A 21,352-nucleotide genomic window follows, 5' to 3' on the forward strand; every position below is an offset into this window, starting at 1 on the left:
ATTAAAAGGTTACTTTTCAGCATTCCAATTCAAAAATAACAAAAATAAATGAATAAATCAGGATTTCAATTAAAATATAGCAAACATAGCTGATCTACAAGCTCAAAATGCATTATCAGTTCCTCCAGATCTGCCATGTCCGCCGCGTCACGCCGTTGACCGTTGTACGACAAAGCATAAACTGCTGCCTGTCTGTCTGTCAGAATGCTGAAGCACTGAGAAAGCACTGTTACGCCTTTTGTCTTCGTCCTTTTTTTCCCAACTTGACTACAGGAGCAGTGGTCTCAAAAACATAGAGGAAAACTTAACAGAAAAAGACTCGCTCACTAATATATAAAAAATGAAAGAAAACTCTAACAGACCGAGACTTAAGATTTTTTTTTCTTTTATTATAACATAAAAGTACATTAAAAGTAGCAAATATTTCGGTCCTAAGACCTTCATCAGTGCTATATATACCGGTAGTCTTTTTCTGTCAAGTTTTCCTGCCTGTCAGAATGACCTCTACTTTTAATCATTTGAGGGAAACAAAGAATGTTGTAACTTAATTTAGGTTACAGTTCATTTGTGTAATATTTATATTGCATAACAGTCAAATGTGCTCATTGCATATTGTTATTATTATTACAGTTAAAAGGAGAATTGATTATAAACAAAAGAAGTCGATTTAATTCACAGTATGATTTATTTGATTGATATTGCTTACTAAGAAACGAATTATAAGTTGAACTGCATATCCCATGATGCATTTGTGTTTAGCACCGGATATCCGGGGAACCAAGGCGGGCTTTGTTGTTGTTGTTTTTTACATTGAGAAAAAGAAAGGCTCAGCCTAGTATGGCCGTATGTGCCAAATTGACTAACCAAACTAATTCATTGCATTATTCTGTACCATTTTTTGCCTATATAAAATTCAAGCATTCTAGTACCAGACGACGTCCTCTTATGTTCATTTTGACCGTAGTTTAATCTACAAAGAACACATGTGAGAAACACATCAGAAAAGATAAGAGTCAAGAAGAGAAAAATGCCGGTGCGAGATCATGTTAGATGTGTGAAAAGTGACAATACTATTGACAATATCCTAAGGTGGAAGGGCCAAGGAGGATGCTGTGACCACTAACCCAGCCTTAGCCACTGAAGAGGCAGGACTCAGCAGCCAGGTGGACACCACAGGTGGGTCTGGCATGGGACGTGCACACATAGACATCAAAGGGGGCTTCAGCCCCTGCCCTTTTGCCCGTCTGTAAAATAACTGCCCTTTCTGTGGTGAAAGAAATGCAAATGCAACTCTTTTCCTTTCCAACATGCTGGAAGGCAGCGCATTCAGGAGAATTGTTTTTCTTTTACAAAGTCTCCTGAACTTGAACATATTTGTTTTGAAATCCACTAGCTAAAGAGTGCTGGGTTGCACCCCAAAAAAAGCTGATATACAAGCTCTCAACGTGTCGCGGTGCGACGCGTTGTGAGCTTGTAGATCTGCTATTTTCGCTATTTTTGTCCAAAAGTGCCCTCTTACGGGATTTCAGCCCCTGCCCCTCTAACACTCTCTGCATGTCCCTGGGGTATGCAGGAAGCATGTTCATGACGTCTAGCTAGATATTAGATCTATAGGACATTTATTATGATATCTCTGCTGTCGGGGAGAAATAACTCCAAAATGTTAATTTAAAAAATAATAATAATAATGCACACTGCCTCATCAAAATTGGTATTGTCAATTACTATTCCCAACAGTGACGATAGAAACTATACATTATTTGGTAACACTTTACAATAATATGGCCACAAATCATTAGCAGTCATTAGCATGACTCATTAAAGGGACATTTCAGACTTTCAATGTGAGATGCTCGATTCATAATTTTGATATTTGATTGTATCAGACACGCCCCCCTCAATTACAAACACTAATTGTAATTTCAAACTCAAATTTGAATACCATGATGGATTCATCTAAAACATCCGTCCTTGTTTCAGGTGACTGAATACTGTAATACGTCAGGGGCCATGCATTTTCTTTCTATAAATAAATAAAAGGTTTAATTGAAAAAACACAGCCCCTCATGAACTAGAATTAGAGGGACAATTAATTGTTGTTTTTATCTTGTTTGAAGTAATAAGGATAAAATGCACATCAAATATCAAAATATTGAATTGACAGGTTAAATACTGTCTGGGGTAGACCTATGTTTGAAAGTGAAATATCCCTTTAACCATCCTGCAGCCAATTGAATTTAATTTAATTTAATTGAATTGTGTGTGCATGTGTGCATGTGTGTGTGTGTGTGTGTGTGTGTGTGTGTGTGTGTGCCTGCGCGCGTGTGTGTGTGTGTGTGTGTGTGTGTGTGTGTGTGCACGTGCACACATGCACGAGCGCACGCATTTGTAAAATACAAATAAAACGTCTCATTCATTTAAAAATCGATGCATTGTTGCATCAATTTCATTAACACAAGTCGATTCAAATTAGAATTAGAATGAAAAAAATATACCGGTATATATTGTCACATTCTCTCTCCCCCTCAGTCTGTGACTCCACCATGGCCACTCCCACATTCATTTCCACCACACTGCAGTCCCATTTACACACCTGTCTTCAACTCCCTCGTCAGCCCACCTGTGAACACTTTGCCAATCAACCTGCTCCTATAAAACTGGACTCTTCACAAACACTCATTGTCAGTTCATAGTTTGATGTCATGGTTGCCTGTTGTCTGTGGATTCCTGTTTTGACTGCATTGTCATTCTGCAATTACCATTCCTGCCTACTACTTCAGTGTAAGATTATTCTTATTCTTTATTAAATACTTTATTATCTACTTATCTACTACTTGTTTGTTGTTACTCTGCACTTGGGTTCCGATCTGTCTACATCCATGACAGTATGAACTGACCATAAAAATGAACCCAGCAGAGTTACAGCATTTTAAGAAGAAGGTGGTGGATTTTGAAATTGTGGTTAATCAGCTCATTGCCTCACCACCTAACCAGCGTGTTGAACTTCAATGGCAGATTTCTACCCACCAGCAGTGGTTCAAAGAGAAGCCATGGGTTAGCCATTTTGTTCCTCATTTGAATGTTGTCCGTGGGAGGCTTAATGACTTTGAGACCGGATTGCTTCCTGCTCCCCAGCCAGCTCCCCACACTATACGGGTTGGAGTTGTGAGTCTGCAACCCAGCAGCCCTGTTGAGCAGAATACTGCGGAGTCTGAGTATGTGGACTTGTTTACATATTTTCGCAGCCGTGTGAAGATACCTGTTTATCCCGAGCCTGTTCATGTCAAGGAACCATTTCTGGGCACCCGCCTAGCTCTGGGAGGTCCCCGTAGTGCCAACAAATGGGGCAGGGTCTCCCTGGATCGCCAAGGCACCAAGCCCACCCGGCCAGCCATCTCCAGGCAGCCCCCAGCTTTTGCAGCCCCAGCTCCGGCTGCTCCAGACCTGTTTCTTGCAGCACCGCCTGCAGCACCGCCTGCAGCCCCAGCGCCTGCAGCTCCGCCTGCAGCCTCAGCGCCTGCAGCACCGCCTGCAGCACCGCCTGCAGCCCCAGCGCCTGCAGCTCCGCCTGCAGCCCCAGCGCCTGCAGCACCGCCTGCAGCCCCAGCGCCTGCAGCCCTCAGCGCCTGCAGCTCCGCCTGCAGCGCCTGCAGCACCGCCTGCAGCACCGCCTGCAGCCCCAGCGCCTGCAGCTCCACCTGCAGCCCCAGCGCCTGCAGCACCGCCTGCAGCACCGCCTGCAGCCCCAGCGCCTGCAGCACCGCCTGCAGCACCGCCTGCAGCACCGCCTGCAGCTCCGCCTGCAGCCTCGTCTCCTACGCCTGCAGTTCCGCCTGCAGCCTCGTCTCCTCTGCCTGTAGTCCTGCCTGCAGCTTCGTCTCCTCCTCCTGCAGCCCTTGTTCCTGCGGCTCCGCCCGCTTCAGCCCGGCTCCTGCAGCTCCTTCTGCAGCCCCGGCTCCTGCTGCAGCCCAGCTCCAGCTCCTGCTGCGTCCCGGCTCCTGTTTCCGCTGCAGCCCTGGTTCCTGCAACATCGCCTCCCGAGCCTGCAGCACCTTCGGCGTCGCCTCTGCCTGCAGCACCTCCGGCATCGCCTCCAGAACCTGCAGCACCTCCGGCGTTACCTCTGCTTGCAGCACCTCCGGCATCGCCTCCAGAGCCTGCAGCACCTCCTGCGTCGCCTGCAGCACCTCCAGCGTCGCCTCCTGAGCCTGTGACATCCCTGCCTTCGGCCAAAGGGTCTCCTGCCTTGTCTCGGCCTCCCGGTCGTCCGCCAGACGACCACTACGCCTCGTCTCGGCCTCCCGGTCGTCCGCCAGACGACCACTACGCCTCGTCTCTGCCTCCCGGTCGTCCCCCAGACAACACCTCTGCCTCGTCTCGGCCTCCAGGACGCCTTCCAGATGACGTCCTGTCAGCCTCGTCTCGACCTCCACGCCGTCCCCCTGAAGTCAGCAGCTCTGCCTCTGGCCATCGTCCCGGCCGTCCTCCAGAGGTCGCCTGTTCTGCCACGACCCGGCCTCCCGCCCGTCCTCCAGACATCACCCGCTCAGCCCTGGTCCATTATTCTGGCCGCCCCCCTGAGACCACCTGCCCGGCCCCGGTGTCCCTCCTCCAGACCCCCTCCACCCACCCTGCTCATCCCTCATTAAGGTTGTGGGACGTCTGGAATCCGTCCCTTGAGAGGGGGGTACTGTCACATTCTCTCTCCCCCTCAGTCTGTGACTCCACCATGGCCACTCCCACATTCATTTCCACCACACTGCAGTCCCATTTACACACCTGTCTTCAACTCCCTCGTCAGCCCACCTGTGAACACTTTGCCAATCAACCTGCTCCTATAAAACTGGACTCTTCACAAACACTCATTGTCAGTTCATAGTTTGATGTCATGGTTGCCTGTTGTCTGTGGATTCCTGTTTTGACTGCATTGTCATTCTGCAATTACCATTCCTGCCTACTACTTCAGTGTAAGATTATTCTTATTCTTTATTAAATACTTTATTATCTACTTATCTACTACTTGTTTGTTGTTACTCTGCACTTGGGTTCCGATCTGTCTACATCCATGACATATATTTTCAATTGTTTTCCCCATATCATATTTTTTGCTCTGCCGTGCGTGTGTACATAATTCGAATTGTAGGATTGGTTATTGTGACGGACAGAAGTCATTCCTTCCCTTTGCATAGTGTACCGGAACGCACTCGCCTATTAGTTTGCATTGCATTCAGAACGCGCCCTTAATTAAGAACCTAACTGCATCTGTGTCGCTAATCCACTATTAGCGACTTTAAGCAACGACGGATACGGCAGTCGGCTACGGCAACCGGAAATGGATCAGTGCTCGATACATAAACCTGCTCTCCGTCGCAGCCCTTTCTACTACGGGAGAACCTACACTTACACTAGTGTCTACAACGCAATGTCATAACCGTGTTTATTGAAATTATAGCTGTCATACATTTACACCAATTCCTCCATCACCTCTCTTATGCTGTGTGTAATGTGTCGGCATGCTCTGAATGAAGAAATCACACTAATACCATCATTATGTCATATTAACCATGTTTATTAAAAAGGTTTTAGAATAACACAGATTGCTCCAGCACCTTGCTCTTTCCACTGCTGATCATGTCCAGCGCATATAAGAATTAAGCAATATCGGCAAGTTAGCTGATGCGCGACTGGGTGTTTATTTTTTTAAATAATAATGTGTTTATGTTTGACTGCATGGACGCACGTCACCCCCACCCCCCCCCCCCCCCACACCTCCTTGCTGATGCAGTGACTGTCCTGTTTCTGGTTTAGCTTTACGCACGTGACGGGACGCATGAATCTCTCCCTCTCCGGTCAGAGTGGGTTGTTGTTTATTTGCATGGCTCAGAAAATAAGTAACATGAATAATCTCAGAATCGCTATTGTGATTCTGTAGAACACTGTTGTTATGCAGAGTTGTGGTGATTAGACTCCATTAAAGCTATCATCTGTAGAGAAGCTCCTCTGGTTGTGGAACAGTCAAGGTTGAGAAGCTCTGCTTCTCAAGGCTCTACCTGGGTCATAGACTGTAAAAAAAATATGGACAAACTGTTCTCTGGGTCTGATATGGACGTAAAATGAAGCCAGTCAGTCCTTGTATTGTAAATCGCCATCTTTATAGATCCGTTTGGGCCCAGCTGGCCATTGGCTGCATGGCCCAGACAACGAGGCGGGACTTCCCCCCTTCTTCTTCGTTGGTTTTTATTTTGACTCGAACGGGGGGTGGCTCCCGATCATGGACTGTAACGGTAGCCACGCCCCTCAGAACATACGTGACTTTATGGTCATTCATTTAATAAATGGGACCATCATTTTCCAAAAATAATATTATGACATGAGAAATGAGACGTTAAACTAGTGACTGCGGAAGCAGAAAGTATTCATGTTTATTAAGGTAATACAGTCTAGGTGAAGTTGGGCCCAAATACATGGGTTTTTTTTGGGCCCAATGACAGCGCCACAACATTATATGAACTTTCAGGAAGTCCCGAGTTCCTTGGTGGCTTCACAAAATAGCCGAGTGCTGCGCTACGAGCTTGTAGATCTTCTATTTTCTTTTAATCGTGAAAATGTGGCGCAAATCTTTGAATATAATATATTCTTTCAGAATGAAAGTTTTTTAACTCAAATCTTTGCTTCTGGGGGTGTCTCTGGAACAACATATTTTCAGATGGGGATCGGCGGCCAGTTACATATATTTTTGGGGGTCCTTGACATGAAAATGTTTGAGAACGACTGACAGAAACATGTGTCTTTCAGAAAAATGTCAGGATGTCAATGTCAAGGCATTTGTCGAATCGTCCTCAGGTCTAAATGCGTTTAGCATTATGGTATTATTTAGCTGTTGAAAAATAGCAGATGTACAAGCTCGTTGAATGTATTCTTTCAGAGCGAATGTTTTTTAACTCAAATCTTTGCTTTCGCTGGAACAACATATTTTCAGATGGGTGTCTGCTCCGCAGCCAAATACAGATAATTCTGGGGGTCCTTGACATGAAAAAGGTTGCACCACTGACATAGAAACATAGATTTTCAGAAAACTGTCATGATTTAGAAGATATTTTTTAGAATCGAGCTCAGGTCTAAATGGGTTAAAATGGCCAGGGTCCACTTACTGAAATAAATTAATAGTTACCGTCCGTATGCAATAAAGAGGTTTTCTTCTAAACCAGTGTTTCCCAAACCTTTTTAGCCCGTGACCCAAAAATCTCCCCTCCCCAACACAGTTAAAATAGCCGATCTACAAGCTCACAACATGTGGCTTCGCGCCGCATTGTGAGCTTGTAGATTGGCTATTTGCACTAGGCCTACTACCTAAACACTTGTTTTCTAATTTATGGAATTTCTTTGTTATTCTTTCTTTGATTTCTTCATGACATTACGTCAACATTTAATTTGTCTTTAATTCATGAAACTTTTAGCTTTTTGGGATTTTCTTTTTTTTTAATGTCCTGAAATAGTAATAATTAAAAACAAAATGTAGGAAACAAAACATAAAGGGACCCATAACAATGTGTCCATGACCCACAAATGGGTCCCGACCCGCAATTTGGAAAACAGTGTTCTAAAGAACAAGTCTAAAATTCTAAATTTAAGGAAACACAATGAGGACTTAAATGAGGACATTTTGACCTGTAAGGGCAAACCTTACAGTATACAGTATACAAAAATCAATTGCAATGCTTAATATAATATTCAAATAGTGAAATCTTACCTGAAATAGGTTCAAAAGTAGGTCAACTTCATTACGCTTGCATAATGGCTGCCAAATGAACTATTTTTCTCCAGTGCATTTGGTGCAACAGATAAACCACAACTAGACCCAAGCAGAATGTATTAGTAGAGACGATCCATGTTCTCTGTTACAGTGGAACTCATTTATTCTGATATTTTTCTCCTCAGCTCTCCAGACTGAATCACACAACACAACAGGTAAACAAAGAACACATTATTATTATTATTATTATTGTTGTTGTTGTTGTTGTTGTTGTTGTCCAATGGATCCACTGTAGTTATTATTCATTCACAATATATTGTTAATACATTTGCATTGGTTGGTTAGATATTCATAAAACTTTCACTTATATATGTTTATTTTGATTTATTTTTAAATAGCTAAAATAGCCGATCTACATGCGATGCGATGTTGCGATGCGTTACAGAGACCAAAACTTACAAGCCCTAATAGATAGGAAAATAGTAGATCCACAAGCTCACATTGTGGGCTTGTAAATCTGCTATTTTCACTGTTTATACTTTATTGCGTTGTGTGCTTGTAGATCGGATATATAGGAACAAGCAGGGAAAAAAGTTGAAATATGGAAATAAGAGGTTAACGATATATCCCAGGTGTGGTATTGACAATAATAAACACAGACATTCATAAATGAACTTCACGCATAACTGTCGATAGAACTGTCGCTTTTTCCTCTTATTGTGTAATGATATCCCAACAACTACTTCCTGTGCCTCAGTGTTCAACAGCACGTGTGACAGCGAAGAGTTCCTGTGTCAAAACAAAATATGTGTCCCCAAGAGCTTTGTGTGCGACCATGACGACGACTGTGGTGACGGCTCAGATGAGCCCAAGGAGTGTGGTGAGTGGACGCTTCTCATACTGAATGAATATGGATATGAATTAATTTGGTCTCAGACAGATAGGAAAATATGTTGTGCCTAATGCGAGATCTTGTTAAAACGTTTCAAACATATTTCACACACAATGTCAAGCTCTATACTTCCTGTTCCAGAGTATCCACCATGTGGCTCCAACCAGTTCCGCTGTGCCAACGGCCGCTGTCTCATCCAGAGATCGTGGGAGTGTGACGGAGAGTTCGACTGTCACGACCACTGCTGCAAAGACCCAAGTAAGAAACGCACACGCACGTACACGCACACACACGCTCTCTTTGCTGCTCAGTGTAGTGGAATAGATGGCTGTCAAACTCCTGTCTCTTACAGTATATACTGTACCTATACTGTACCTGTGCATGTCATAACTACTGGTGTGTCTTAAAGAAATACCCACGTCTCATGTGAAGTGGGGTCATTCCCCATACATATCATACGTTGTGGAAAGATATATCAATATTGATTGATTGATTGATTGATTGATTGATTGATTGATTGATTGATTTAATATAATATTAGACAGAAATACAAACAGCACGAGTACAGTCAAACACAAAAAGTGATGTGGACTGGATGGATTGTTTCCATCAAGGTCTTATGTAAACAATAGAGAATACACTATTCTATATTACAAGGTAGGATATTGAAGATATCAGTCACACATTAAATTAATAAACAGATACATTAATAAGAGAACGTCAAACATTATCCATAGACATAACTATAGAACTGGCTTTTTGCTCTTAATCTATAATAATGGATTGACCTAAACAACTACTTCCTGTGTCTCAGCGTGCCGCAGCGACCAGTTTATGTGTCAAAATAAACGATGCATCTACAAGAGTTGGGAGTGTGACGGAGCCAATGGCTGTCGCGACAACTCAGATGAGGCTCACTGTATAGGTAAGATGCCCGCACGCGAGCACGCATGTACGCACGCACGCACGCACGCACGCACACACACACACACACACACACACACACACACACACGCTCTCTTTGCTGCTCAGTGTAGTGGAATAGATGGCTGTCAAACTCCTGTCTCTTATACTCCTGTCTCTTATACTGTACATACTGTACCTGTGCATGTCAGAACTACTGGTGTGTCTTAAAGAAATACTCTCATGTGAGGTGCATGGGGTCATTCCCTATACATATTATACGTTGTGGAGAGATATATCAATATTGATTGATTGATTGATTGATTGATTGATTGATTGATTGAATAATATTAGACAGAAATGCAAACAGCACGAGTACAGTCAAACACAAAAAGTGGACTGGATGGATTGTTTCCATCAAGGTCTTATGTAAACAATAGAGAATACACTATTCTATATTACAAGGTAGGATATTGAAGATATCAGTCACACATTAAATTAATAAACAGATACGTTAATAAGAGAACGTCAAACATCATCCATAGACATAACTATAGAACTGGCTTTTTGCTCTTATTCTATAATAATGGATTGACCTAAACAACTACTTCCTGTGTCTCAGCGTGCCGCAGCGACCAGTTCATGTGTCAAAATAAACGATGCATCCCCAAGCGTTGGGAGTGTAACGGATGGGATGACTGTCGCGACAACTCAGATGAGGCTCACTGTAATAACCCAGGTAAGACGCACGCACGCACACATGCACGCACACACGCGCGCACGCACGCACACACACACACACACACACACACACACACACACACACACACACACACACACACACACACACACACACACACACACACACACACACACACACACACACACACACACACACACACACACACACACACACACACACACACACACACAGCTATGAGTGGACCTCTAACATCTCCAAATACATTCCAGCAATGAAGACTTTGTGTCGTAAACTTTTACACGATCAGAATCACATTAATCTAAACCTCCTCTGCTTCCATTGCTCTTCCCTCTCTCCTCCTTTCTCTAAGTTTCCACTCCAACAGAGAAGAAATGTGATCATCACCCAGCCTATGTCTGTCACAACGGGAACTGTGTCCAGGAGACATTGCTGTGTGACGGCAAGGACGACTGTGGCGACGGCTCTGATGAGCTCAGCAGCTGCTCTGTTAACGAGTGTCTGAACAGCGAGCTGAGTGGCTGCTCCTCCCAGCTCAGCTGTAAAGACCTCAAGATAGGCTTCAAGGTATGGAATCAACAGCGCCATTTGACACAGATTCCACCGAGACACTGATGAAACACCTGGTCAGCATCACGCTCTGTTCCTGTCTCCTTACAGTGCACTTGTCCCAGCGACTTCCGTCTGAAGGACGATGGGAAGACGTGTGTGGACGTAGATGAGTGTAGCAGCTATCCCTGCACCCAGCACTGCAACAACACACAGGGCAGCTTCCACTGTCTCTGTGTGGAGGGTTACCAGCTCAGCCCTGATGACCCCACCATCTGCAGGTCCACATCTGGTAGGAAACAGTGGAGCTCAAAGCACTGAAAGCACATTGGTTGTCTATTCCAAGAATAGCAGATATACGTACATTATACAAGCTCATAGCGCGGCACTATGTGCCGAGCTATGAGATCGTATAGCCAGAGGCGGACTTACCGTTGGGCTAGGGTGGGTTGCAGCCCGGGGCCCCCGACTAGGGTGGCCCCCGAAAAATATAAAAAAGAATATATATATATATATATATTATTATTATTATTTTGTTTTTATTATAAAGTATTGAAATCCAATTCAAGTGGAATGTGTGCCTGCCTCTCTTTTTAGGGGCCTGGGTATCCCAAAATGAATAGCACAAAATAGCACCACGCCGAGCGGCCAACACTGTTAAATAGTTTACTGTCTGTCTGTCTGTCTGTCTGTCTGTCTGTCTGTCTGTTTGTCTGTCTGTCTGTCTGTCTGTCGAGCACAACAGCTGCTGTCACTGTGTGGGGAGTGAGGACTTTCTTCATCTTGTTTAAATATAAATACTGATGAAACTTTTAAATGAAACAAACTTTTTATAAGATGATTGGATCATCCGTGATAGTACTTTTTATAAGCATTGGTTTCATGTTGCGCTGCTGTCTCTGTCAGATCAATAACCTGTCGACATCAGTATCAGTGGGTAACACCCTTCGCTTCGAAGGGTAGCGTCCCAGATCGTCCCAGATCCCTCTTACAAACTGCTGCGTACGACAGTAGACTGAAGCTAAGAAGGCTTTCAGGAAATTGTTTTGCTTCTAAGTTCATTCATCCAGGAGGTGTTTTCCCGAAGCCAGATAAGAAGACTCGTAATGCTGTGCTCTTGAGAACCAACTTAAGTAGTGCTTCCTGAAAGCAGTTAGGTAGCAGCACGTAATGCTGTGCACTTGAGAACCAGCTGCTATACTACTGAAGATACTGCATAAACTCAAAACCTTTTGGGGAAACGGGTTTGCTGCTATACGCAGTACCTTAGGAGGCCTGAGTCTGACGTCTCTCTGAGTTGGTTATTTTTATTCATTTATGAATCTTTTTGTTGTCTCTTTTTGTCAATCTCTTTGTAACTGTTATTTTTGTCTATTTTAACTCATTCAGCACGAGAACCCCTTTGGGTGTTTTAAGCATAATTTTGAACTTCTATTGAAAAATAGCAGATCTATAAGCTCATAGCGCGGCACCGAGTGCCACGCTAAGACATTGTAGATCTGCTATTTTTGAAAAATCATGAAAATCTGGCGCACATCTTTGAATATATATTATTTGAGAGCGAACATTTTGAAGTCATATCTTTGCTTCTGGGGGGGGATTTAAAAGATTTCAGTGCACTGTGCCTACACATGTCGCGACCGCAGGTCGCGACATGTGTAGGCACAATGCAAGGAATAAATGCATTCGCCATGTATCCGAAGGAAGTCTGATCCAATCACTTTTAGATTTCTCCAGTTTAATCATGAGTTTAAGTTTTTTAGTGTTCAAGATCTAATTTTAGGCATGTTTAAGCCTCGAGGAAAATCCGTGTTGAGGTTCTTAATCCACTGTTTTTCATTAAAACGTCTTTGTCCTACTGTCCAGTTAGGATTGTGTTGAAGTCCAGCGCATTTTAGAGCTCCAATGCCGTGCGCCATGAAATGTTGCACCAATCTTGTGGTTGTCTTTTTGGCATTGTTAATATTGTATCTGTGTCGTCCCAGCCTAGTACCTATTGTTTTACCTGTCTCTCCGACATATTGTAAACCACATTTTTCACATGTGATTAAATAAATGCAGTTGCTGGTTCTGGCTGTTATTTGTTGTTTAATCTCCAAGACGCGTTTTGTGGTTCTATGTTTTACTAATTGTTTGGGTTTGAAGTATTCTGGTCCCTGGCGTGCTGGTGTGTTGATTTATTTTAGCTTGCTGTGTACTAGATAATCTTTAAGGTTTTTATTTTTTCTGTAGGCCGATATAATTTTATAATCTTTTAGAAGATCGTCTGTTCGGTTCTCAAAATTCCTTTTTATTCTGTTGTTGGCTAGTGTGCTCTGTGTTGAATAACTGGTTATCAGGGCCAATTTGGGGCCTGTATCTCGCACTTTTATTTCTAAGAAGGTTTTTTGGGCTTTCCGGAGGAAGGTCCTAGTGTATCCTCTTAGTCTGAGGGCATTAAATAGAGTTTTACAAGCTATTTTGAAATCACTTCTTTGCGTGCAAATCCTATGGAATCTTAGTAGTTGTGATTTGACTATTCCTGTGTAGGAGTGTGTCGGGTGGAATGACGTTTTGTGTAATAGGGCGTGAGTGTCTGTTTCTTTAAAGAATACTTTTAAGTCTAGTTTCCCATTTGTGTTAAAGTTTGGGCCCTTGAAGATTGTTACATCAAGAAAGTCAATCCTTTCTGTGTGTGTCACATATTTTATCGTTATGGATCTATGATGGCTATTTAAAACATCAATAAATTCCTGGAATTCTTCTTGGCTATGTTCCCATATTCCAAATATATCATCTAGAAACCTATAGTAATGTGTCGGTTTAAGTCTGCATTTTTCTAGTGCAGTCTGTTCCCATATGCTCATGTAAATGTTTGCATAAGATGGTGCAAATCTCTTTCCCATGGCCGTGCCTTTGATTTGTAAAAATAATTTGTTGTTAAAGGAAAAATCATTCTGGGTTAGATCTAAGTCTAGTAATTGGAGTAATTCCTCCTCTGGTCGACTTGTGTCTGGGTATTTACTAAAGACTTCCCTGACTGCTTGTAGTCCTGATTCTGTTTCAATGTTTGTGTAGAGGCTGTCTATATCTATTGAAAATAGAAGGGCCTCCTTTCCTACTTTAATAGCTTTAATTTTGTCCACAAAATCGTAAGTGTCTTTTATAAAACTGGGGTGTTTTATCGACAGTGGGTTCAGGAAATATTCAATAAACTCTGCTGTCTGATACGTCTCACTGCCACAGTCCGACACAATTGGTCTCCCGGGTGGAATTTCATATGGTATTGTCCATGAATCCGGGCTTTTGTGTATTTTTGGTAAAAGATAAAATATCCTAGCCCGTGGGCTATCCTGTCCTATTAAGTATTGATGTTGTTTGGCGTTTATGTGCCTTTTGTCCTTAAGTCTGTTTATGATGGCTATGGCCTTCGTAGCTGTCTGCATGTAAATGGGTTGGTCTAATTGCCTATAATGGTCCTGATTGTTGAGCTGTCTCTCACCTTCTAAAAGGTATTGGTGTCTATCCATAATTACTATGCAGGAGCCTTTGTCTGCTGGTTTGATAATGATTTGTTTGTTGTTGATTAGTTCCCTAAGTGCCCTGGTTTGTTCTATTGTGAGATTATCTTTTTCCTTAATGTGTCCCGGTATGCGTGTTACCGTATTCATGTCCTTCTGCATCAGTCGTTTAAGACTGCTTGGGATTAAATTCTCAGACGGTTCCCAGCTCGATTTTGGTCGAAAAGGCAGTATCTCCGTTCCCTGGTCCATTCCAAAGTGTGTAGCTAGTTTCAATCTGCGGTGATACTGAGAAAGGTCTTTCTTTAACCTGTTGGTTTGTTGTTTATAGATATCCAGTGTCGGGACAAATGAAAGTCCCTTTTCCAGCAGTTCGGTCTGGTGTTGATCTGGCTGGAAGTAATGGGACAGATTAATTATGTTTGACTTGCCCCCCCTCCTTTCTGGGTTTATGGGGTCTATAAGTTTAAACTAGTAAGCCAATTTACAAGCATTGCTTTGCCTGTCTCTGTTGTCCAATGTACGTTATCAGGAACCACTTTAAACTCCCTTTCATCCAATTTAGGGAGGTAACTATAGGTAACAATATTGCGATTTAGCTCTCTCATGTTATCCTTATCCTTTATTGAGAAATTAGTTGAGTAGTTGACTAAAGGGACATGGATACTTGCAGTTGGGAATGCGTTCCGTGCTGCTGCGATGGCCTCTCTCAATGCCCTCTGCGTTTGTTTTGGAGCGTGGCCTCTCTCGTTTATCCCAACCGACAGGATGCAATAGGCTACAGTGGTGTTTCTCGGTGTCCTCTCTAGTAGGGCCTTCGTATGTTGGAAGCCCATTCCTGGGTAGCAATCCACTTGCAGATCTGGTCGTGTCAGAGATGGAAGTTTGCTCATGTTTGAGTCTCCTATGATGAGGATGCTTTTCTTTGGGTATAGTCTCCAACGTAGGTTCTTCTTCCCGGTGTTGATGTGTTTGTAGACTTCCCCTGGGGTCCTTGGCTCGTCTATTTCTGGTTCATCTGTTTCCTTTTCTCGGTTCTCTCCTGGGTCTGTGCTGGTCCTCCTTGGGGCTGCTTCTGTGTCCTGGGTCCGGTCCTGTGTAGTCTTCTTCTTTGTTGGTTCCGTCCTGTTGTGGTCAGTCCTCTGGGGTTTTGGCGTGCCATTTGGATTGGCTCTACTACTTCGTGTTTGCCTCTGTGGTGGGCTCTTCTGTGGTGGTAGGGTCAGGGAGGGGAACTCTACTTCCGATAGATCCGTTCTAGGGGGGACCTGTACTATGGTTGGTGGTATTGTCTTGGAGATAAGTATGGTGGGGTACATGGGGGGGGTCGAGGTCAGAGAGGGTGGGGAGAGAGGGGCAGTGGATACACAAGGGGGGGGTTTTGGTGGAGAACGATGGGGAGTGGACATAGGTATATCAGGATCAGAGGAAGGAGGAGGAGGGGGGGGGTGGGGGTAAAGTGGGAATAGGCAGAGAGATAGTAGTAGGAGGGGGGGGTTGGGGTAAAGTGGGAATAGGCAGAGAGACAGTAGTAGGAGGGGGGGGTGGGGGTAAAGTGGGAATAGGCAGAGAGACAGTAGTAGGAGGGGGAGGGGTAGAAATGACAGTTGTATTTGATCTGAGCTGTGTGATCATAAGTTGGGCTTTGTTTATCTCCAAATGTGTTAGTCTTTTCCCTAAGTTTTTTCTAGCCCATCTGATTGTTATGGTAAAGGCTTTTTTCTCCTCGTCCTCTGTTAAGTTATCTGTTAACTCTTGTTTGGTTGTGTTTAAGACTGTGGTGTAGTGTTCTTCTAAGGCTAAGATGGTTGTGTGACACCAGTGTCTGGATATCCCTTCGAGTAATAGGGTGGTTTTAGCCGTTGGTAGAGCTGGTTTTATCAAATTTATGAGTTCAAGGGTTTTCCTTGCTATACTCGCTGGTGGTCTGCTAGAAGAATTTACATTCTGCAGATGATGTGTACTTATGATCAATTTGTTCATGGTTCTGATGGCTTTTAAGAAGTCACCTCTTTCTGTGTGGTGTGTGTGTGTGTAGGTATGTGTGTTGTATCTTACGGGACCCGATCGGGTCTGGTGTTGAGGTCTCTCTCCGGCTCTTGGGTGAGGTACTGACTGCTGGTTTTGCTGTCTCTTGTTCAACCAAGGTTTGTTCTGTCTCCGGAGGACCTGTGGTCTGTGGTCAGGCCGTTGGTTGTGTGGAATTCCCTGTGACTGGTGGGGAGATCTCTGCCTGGGTCTGTTCTTCAACCAGGGCTCCTCCAGTCTAGGGTGGAATTCTCGCCTGTCTTCCGGCGGTATGGTGTTGATTCTCTCCTGGTGATATGGCTGGTTTCCAGCCCATCGTCCCGGTGGAGGGTCTCGTAGGTGTGGCCCGTCCTCAGGCCATGTATCTTCCGTGGTTCTGCGGTGGTCTCTCCATTGGTTCTTCTGATGCATGCTATAGCTATTTCGGACTGGTATTGTCCTTCTTCAGGCAGGATTCTGTTAGAAGAATGATTAGTTGTGCTGAAACCCTGGTTTATATGTGTTCCTAATGGTGGGCGTGACTGATAGTCTTTGGCCAATTAGCTTTGTTTGATAGGTGTGGCTTACTTAGCCATTGTTTCACTCTGTCCAATCAGAATCAATGGGTGTGTGTTCTATTGTTCTGGATTCTTTCAGTTGTGGTTTGGTTTTAGTAGAGACCAAATGTCTCTAATGGAGAATCAGTAATAATTATAAAAGACTTATCTCCGGTTTCCAGGTACTAGCTCAGGGGGGAATTAAAAGATTTCAGTGCACTGTGCCTACACATGTCGCGACCGCAGGTCGCGACATGTGTAGGCACAATGCAAGGAATAAATGCATTCGCCATGTATCCGAAGGAAGTCTGATCCAATCACTTTTAGATTTCTCCAGTTTAATCCTGAGTTTAAGTTTTTTAGTGTTCAAGATCTAATTTTAGGCATGTTTAAGCCTCGAGGAAAATCCGTGTTGAGGTTCTTAATCCACTGTTTTTCATTAAAACGTCTTTGTCCTACTGTCCAGTTAGGATTGTGTTGAAGTCCAGCGCATTTTAGAGCTCCAATGCCGTGCGCCATGAAATGTTGCACCAATCTTGTGGTTGTCTTTTTGGCATTGTTAATATTGTATCTGTGTCGTCCCAGCCTAGTACCTATTGTTTTACCTGTCTCTCCGACATATTGTAAACCACATTTTTCACATGTGATTAAATAAATGCAGTTGCTGGTTCTGGCTGTTATTTGTTGTTTAATCTCCAAGACGCGTTTTGTGGTTCTATTTTTTACTAATTGTTTGGGTTTGAAGTATTCTGGTCCCTGGCGTGCTGGTGTGTTGATTTCTTTTAGCTTGCTGTGTACTAGATAATCTTTAAGGTTTTTATTTTTTCTGTAGGCCGATATAATTTTATAATCTTTTAGAAGATCGTCTGTTCGGTTCTCAAAATTCCTTTTTATTCTGTTGTTGGCTAGTGTGCTCTGTGTTGAATAACTGGTTATCAGGGCCAATTTGGGGCCTGTATCTCGCACTTTTATTTCTAAGAAGGTTTTTTGGGGCTTTCCGGAGGGGGGGGGGGGGGGGGGGGGACCCGGGATGCCTGGAACAACATATTTTCAGATGTGGTTCGGCGGCCAATAACATATAATTGTTGGGGTCCTTGACATGAAGTAATTTGAAAACCACTGACATAGAAACCTTTTTTTTCCAGAAAACTGTCATGATTTAAAATAATCTGGTCTCAGTCCTAAATAGGTTAACATACATAGATACAGAGTTTTTTTTTTTTTGCATTTTCTATTGTTGTATTGGCTTATTGTTTGTTTGTCTGATGTCACATGGCAGGAACAGGTATCTGTTTCTTTCTGTACTAATATTGTGTGTTATTGGTCTAATACAATCTACGGTTGTAAATTATCATTCTTGGTAACTCTAATATTTACATTGCTTTCTCATCTCTACTGTATGTAGTTTTATAAATGATTCTGTGTTCATGAATATGTTCTGTCTCTCCCAAACAAACAAATTAAGCATTGCATTTTACGCTAAATAAATGTGATGTCAAATTTTCTCTAGATGTGGAGCCCTTCCTCATCTTCACCACCTCCAAAGGACTGAATAAGATGAATTTGAACGGCTCCAACCACACTGTGCTCAAACAGGTGAAAACCATTGAACATACTGTAACAACACATCCTATACACGCTTACATCCACCAACAATAACACATTTGAGCCGCTAATGAACTGCATAGACGATATTAAAACCTGGATGGATGAAAACGCAAGTTATCTATATAACTATGGTTCTATGAATACCGGATGACCGCCAGAGGCGGTGTTTTCAACACCTGGATATACATCACGCGCTCGCGCATTGGTCGAAAATTAATACCAACACTGTCACTCGTGACCACCTGTGGCGTGAACCACCCATATAGGTGCCCACGCCACAGGGATCATCCTCATGAAATCTTTTCGTCGGGATTCCGAGTGACAATGAACTCTGGCGGTCATCCGGTATTCATAGAACCATAGTTATATAGATAACTTGCGTTCTATTACATACCTACTGACCGCCAGAGGCGGTGTTTTCAACACCTGGATGACTCATACCAACAAGGTCACGAGGAATCTGCACTCACCGAACCTCAGTTGCAGGTTGAAGAGGCGGACAGCACTGCCGTCGCCACAGGGTGAGAGGTGGTCACATTCACCCTGTAGAAGCGGGCAAACGTGCACGAAGAGGCCCATGTCGCTGCAGCACAGATATCGGCCAGCGGGACACCCCTCAACGCGGCCCAGGAGGTGGAGACACTCCGAGTTGAGTGGCACCTGACAGGGGGAGCCGGCAGGCCCCGGTGCTTGTAGGCCTGCAAAACTGCGTCCACCACCCAGTGGGAAAGCCGTTGTTTAGAGACGGCACGCCTCTTTCTGTGTCCTCCATAGCACAGGAAGAGGGCGTCTGACTTCCGAAAGCCTGTCGTCCTGGCGATGTACTGCCTCAGGACCCGGATGGGACACAGCCCAGCGGCAGGGAATAGCCCCTCCGCTCCCGGCTGCGGGGTGAAAGCCGCCAACCTGACTGGCTGGTTGACGTGAAAGGCTGAGATCCTCTTGGGGAGAAAAGAGGGGTTGGGCCACAGTGTGACCACAGATCCGTCCGCAGCCCACCTAACACACTCGTTAGCTACTGACAGGGCATGGAGCTCCCCCACCCGCTTGGCGGATGTGATGGCAAGGAGGAAGGCAGTCTTGACTGATAACCACTTGAGGTCAGCTTGCTCCAGTGGCTCGAAAGGTGCTGAGCACAGGGCTTCCAGCACCATAGGCAAGTCCCATGAAGGCACTCGGGTGACGTGTGGGGGGTGCAACCTGACGGCCCCTTTCAGGAAGCTACCCACCCATGGGTGAGACCACAGGGTACGCCCGTCGACTGGCACATGCCGGGCTGAAATGGCGGCCAGATACACTTTCACTGTATTGGGCTGAAGACTCTTATCCAGTAGTGTCTGCAGGTAGCGGAGCAGCACCGGGACAGAGCACGTGGCTGGGTCCACACATTGTTCCTCACACCAGCCAGAGAACAGCTTCCATCTGTTCGCATAAAGCGCTCTAGTGGAGGGCGCCCTAGCGCCGAGTATGGTGCGGACAACTGAAGGATCACAGGAGTTTAGTAGGAGGTCCGGCCCTTCAGGGACCAAACATGGAGCTTGAGTCGGTCCGGACAGGGGTGCCAGATGCGGCCCCCTACTTGAGAGAGGAGATCCTGCCTCGACGGCAGAGGCCAAGGCGTCCCGTCGAGGAGTTGCTGGATCATGGGGAACCAAATCCTCCCAGGCCAGTATGGTGCCACCAGCAGCACTGCGTGCCCGTCTGTGGCTATCCTGTGCAGTGTGAGCTTGATTAGTGGGAATGGAGGGAACGCGTACAGCAGACCGTCCCGAGGCCAGGGGTGGGCCGGTGCGTCTTGCCCCAACGGGCTGGATGGTTCGGTCAGGGAGAACCACTGGGGACAGTGCGTCGACGCGCTCGAGGCGAACAGGTCCACTCCAGCTTTCCCGAATCTCCTCCATATCTCCCGAACCACTGCGGGATTCAGCCTCCATTCCCCCGGAGGAGGGCATCCACGTGAAAGCAGGTCTGCAGCCTGGTTGTTCAGCCCTGGGAGATGCACCGCTCTGAGACTCGCCAAGCGAGGGAACGCCCACCGAAGGAGTCTCTGGGCCTCCAGCAGAGACTGCTCGGATCTGACGCCTCCCTGATGGTTTACATGGTAAACAGTGGACGTATTGTCTGTCCTGACAAGGACGTGTTTCCCTTCTAGGGCAGGGAGGAAGTGCCTGAGGGCAAGCCACACTGTACGGAGCTCGAGTACATTTATGTGCTGCTGCCTCCGCTGAGGGTCCCAGGTCCCTCTGACAGTTCTGTGTTCCCACACGGCCCCCCAGCCTGAGAGGGACGCATCCGTCACAATAACCTCCCGGCGGGAGGGTATTGAGCCCAAGACTACCCCGCGGCAAAGGTCTTGCCGTTTTTTCCAAGGATCCAGCAACCGCCGGCACTGGCTGGATGTACTCACCAGCCTCTTCTGGTGCCTCTTGGGGTCGAGGCCCAAGGCGTTGGTCCACCTCTGTAGAGGGCGCAAAGAAAGAAGCCCCAGGGGCACGATTGTGGATGCCGCCGTCAGCATGCCTAGCAACCTGAGGAGCTGGCCATATGTCACCCCTGTACCCCCTTGGACACGGGAGACAAGCTCTAGGATGTCGTCCACCCGCCGCGGGGAGGGGCAAGCTTTCATCGAGACAGAGTTGATGGCAATGCCGATGAAAACTACGTCCTGCCGAGGAGTCAGAGAGCTCTTGGTGAAATTCACCGTGAGTCCCAGTTGTTCCACATGGTCCAGAAGGGCAGCCGTGTCGCAGAGCACCCTCTTTCGACTCGAGGCGGCCAGGAGCCAGTCGTCCAGGTATGGAAGGATCCGCATACCTCCGGCTTGCAGCGGGGCAAGCGCTGCTGCCATGCACCTGGTGAAGA

General features: G+C 45.4%; 1 long non-coding RNA gene across 1 annotated transcript; it reads left to right on the forward strand.

The window, feature by feature from the left end:
- The first annotated feature begins 1,102 nt into the window (after positions 1 to 1,102).
- LOC308311942 lies at positions 1,103 to 8,622 on the forward strand. Its single transcript, XR_013963710.1, has 3 exons — positions 1,103 to 1,176; positions 7,939 to 7,968; positions 8,511 to 8,622. It is a non-coding gene; the product is annotated as an uncharacterized lncRNA (long non-coding RNA).
- The last annotated feature ends 12,730 nt before the right edge of the window (positions 8,623 to 21,352 follow it).

The sequence above is a fragment of the Protomyctophum bolini genome, assembly GCF_963924005.1.
Source record: "Protomyctophum bolini genome assembly, chromosome: 24".
In the NCBI taxonomy this organism is placed as follows: domain Eukaryota; kingdom Metazoa; phylum Chordata; class Actinopteri; order Myctophiformes; family Myctophidae; genus Protomyctophum; species Protomyctophum bolini.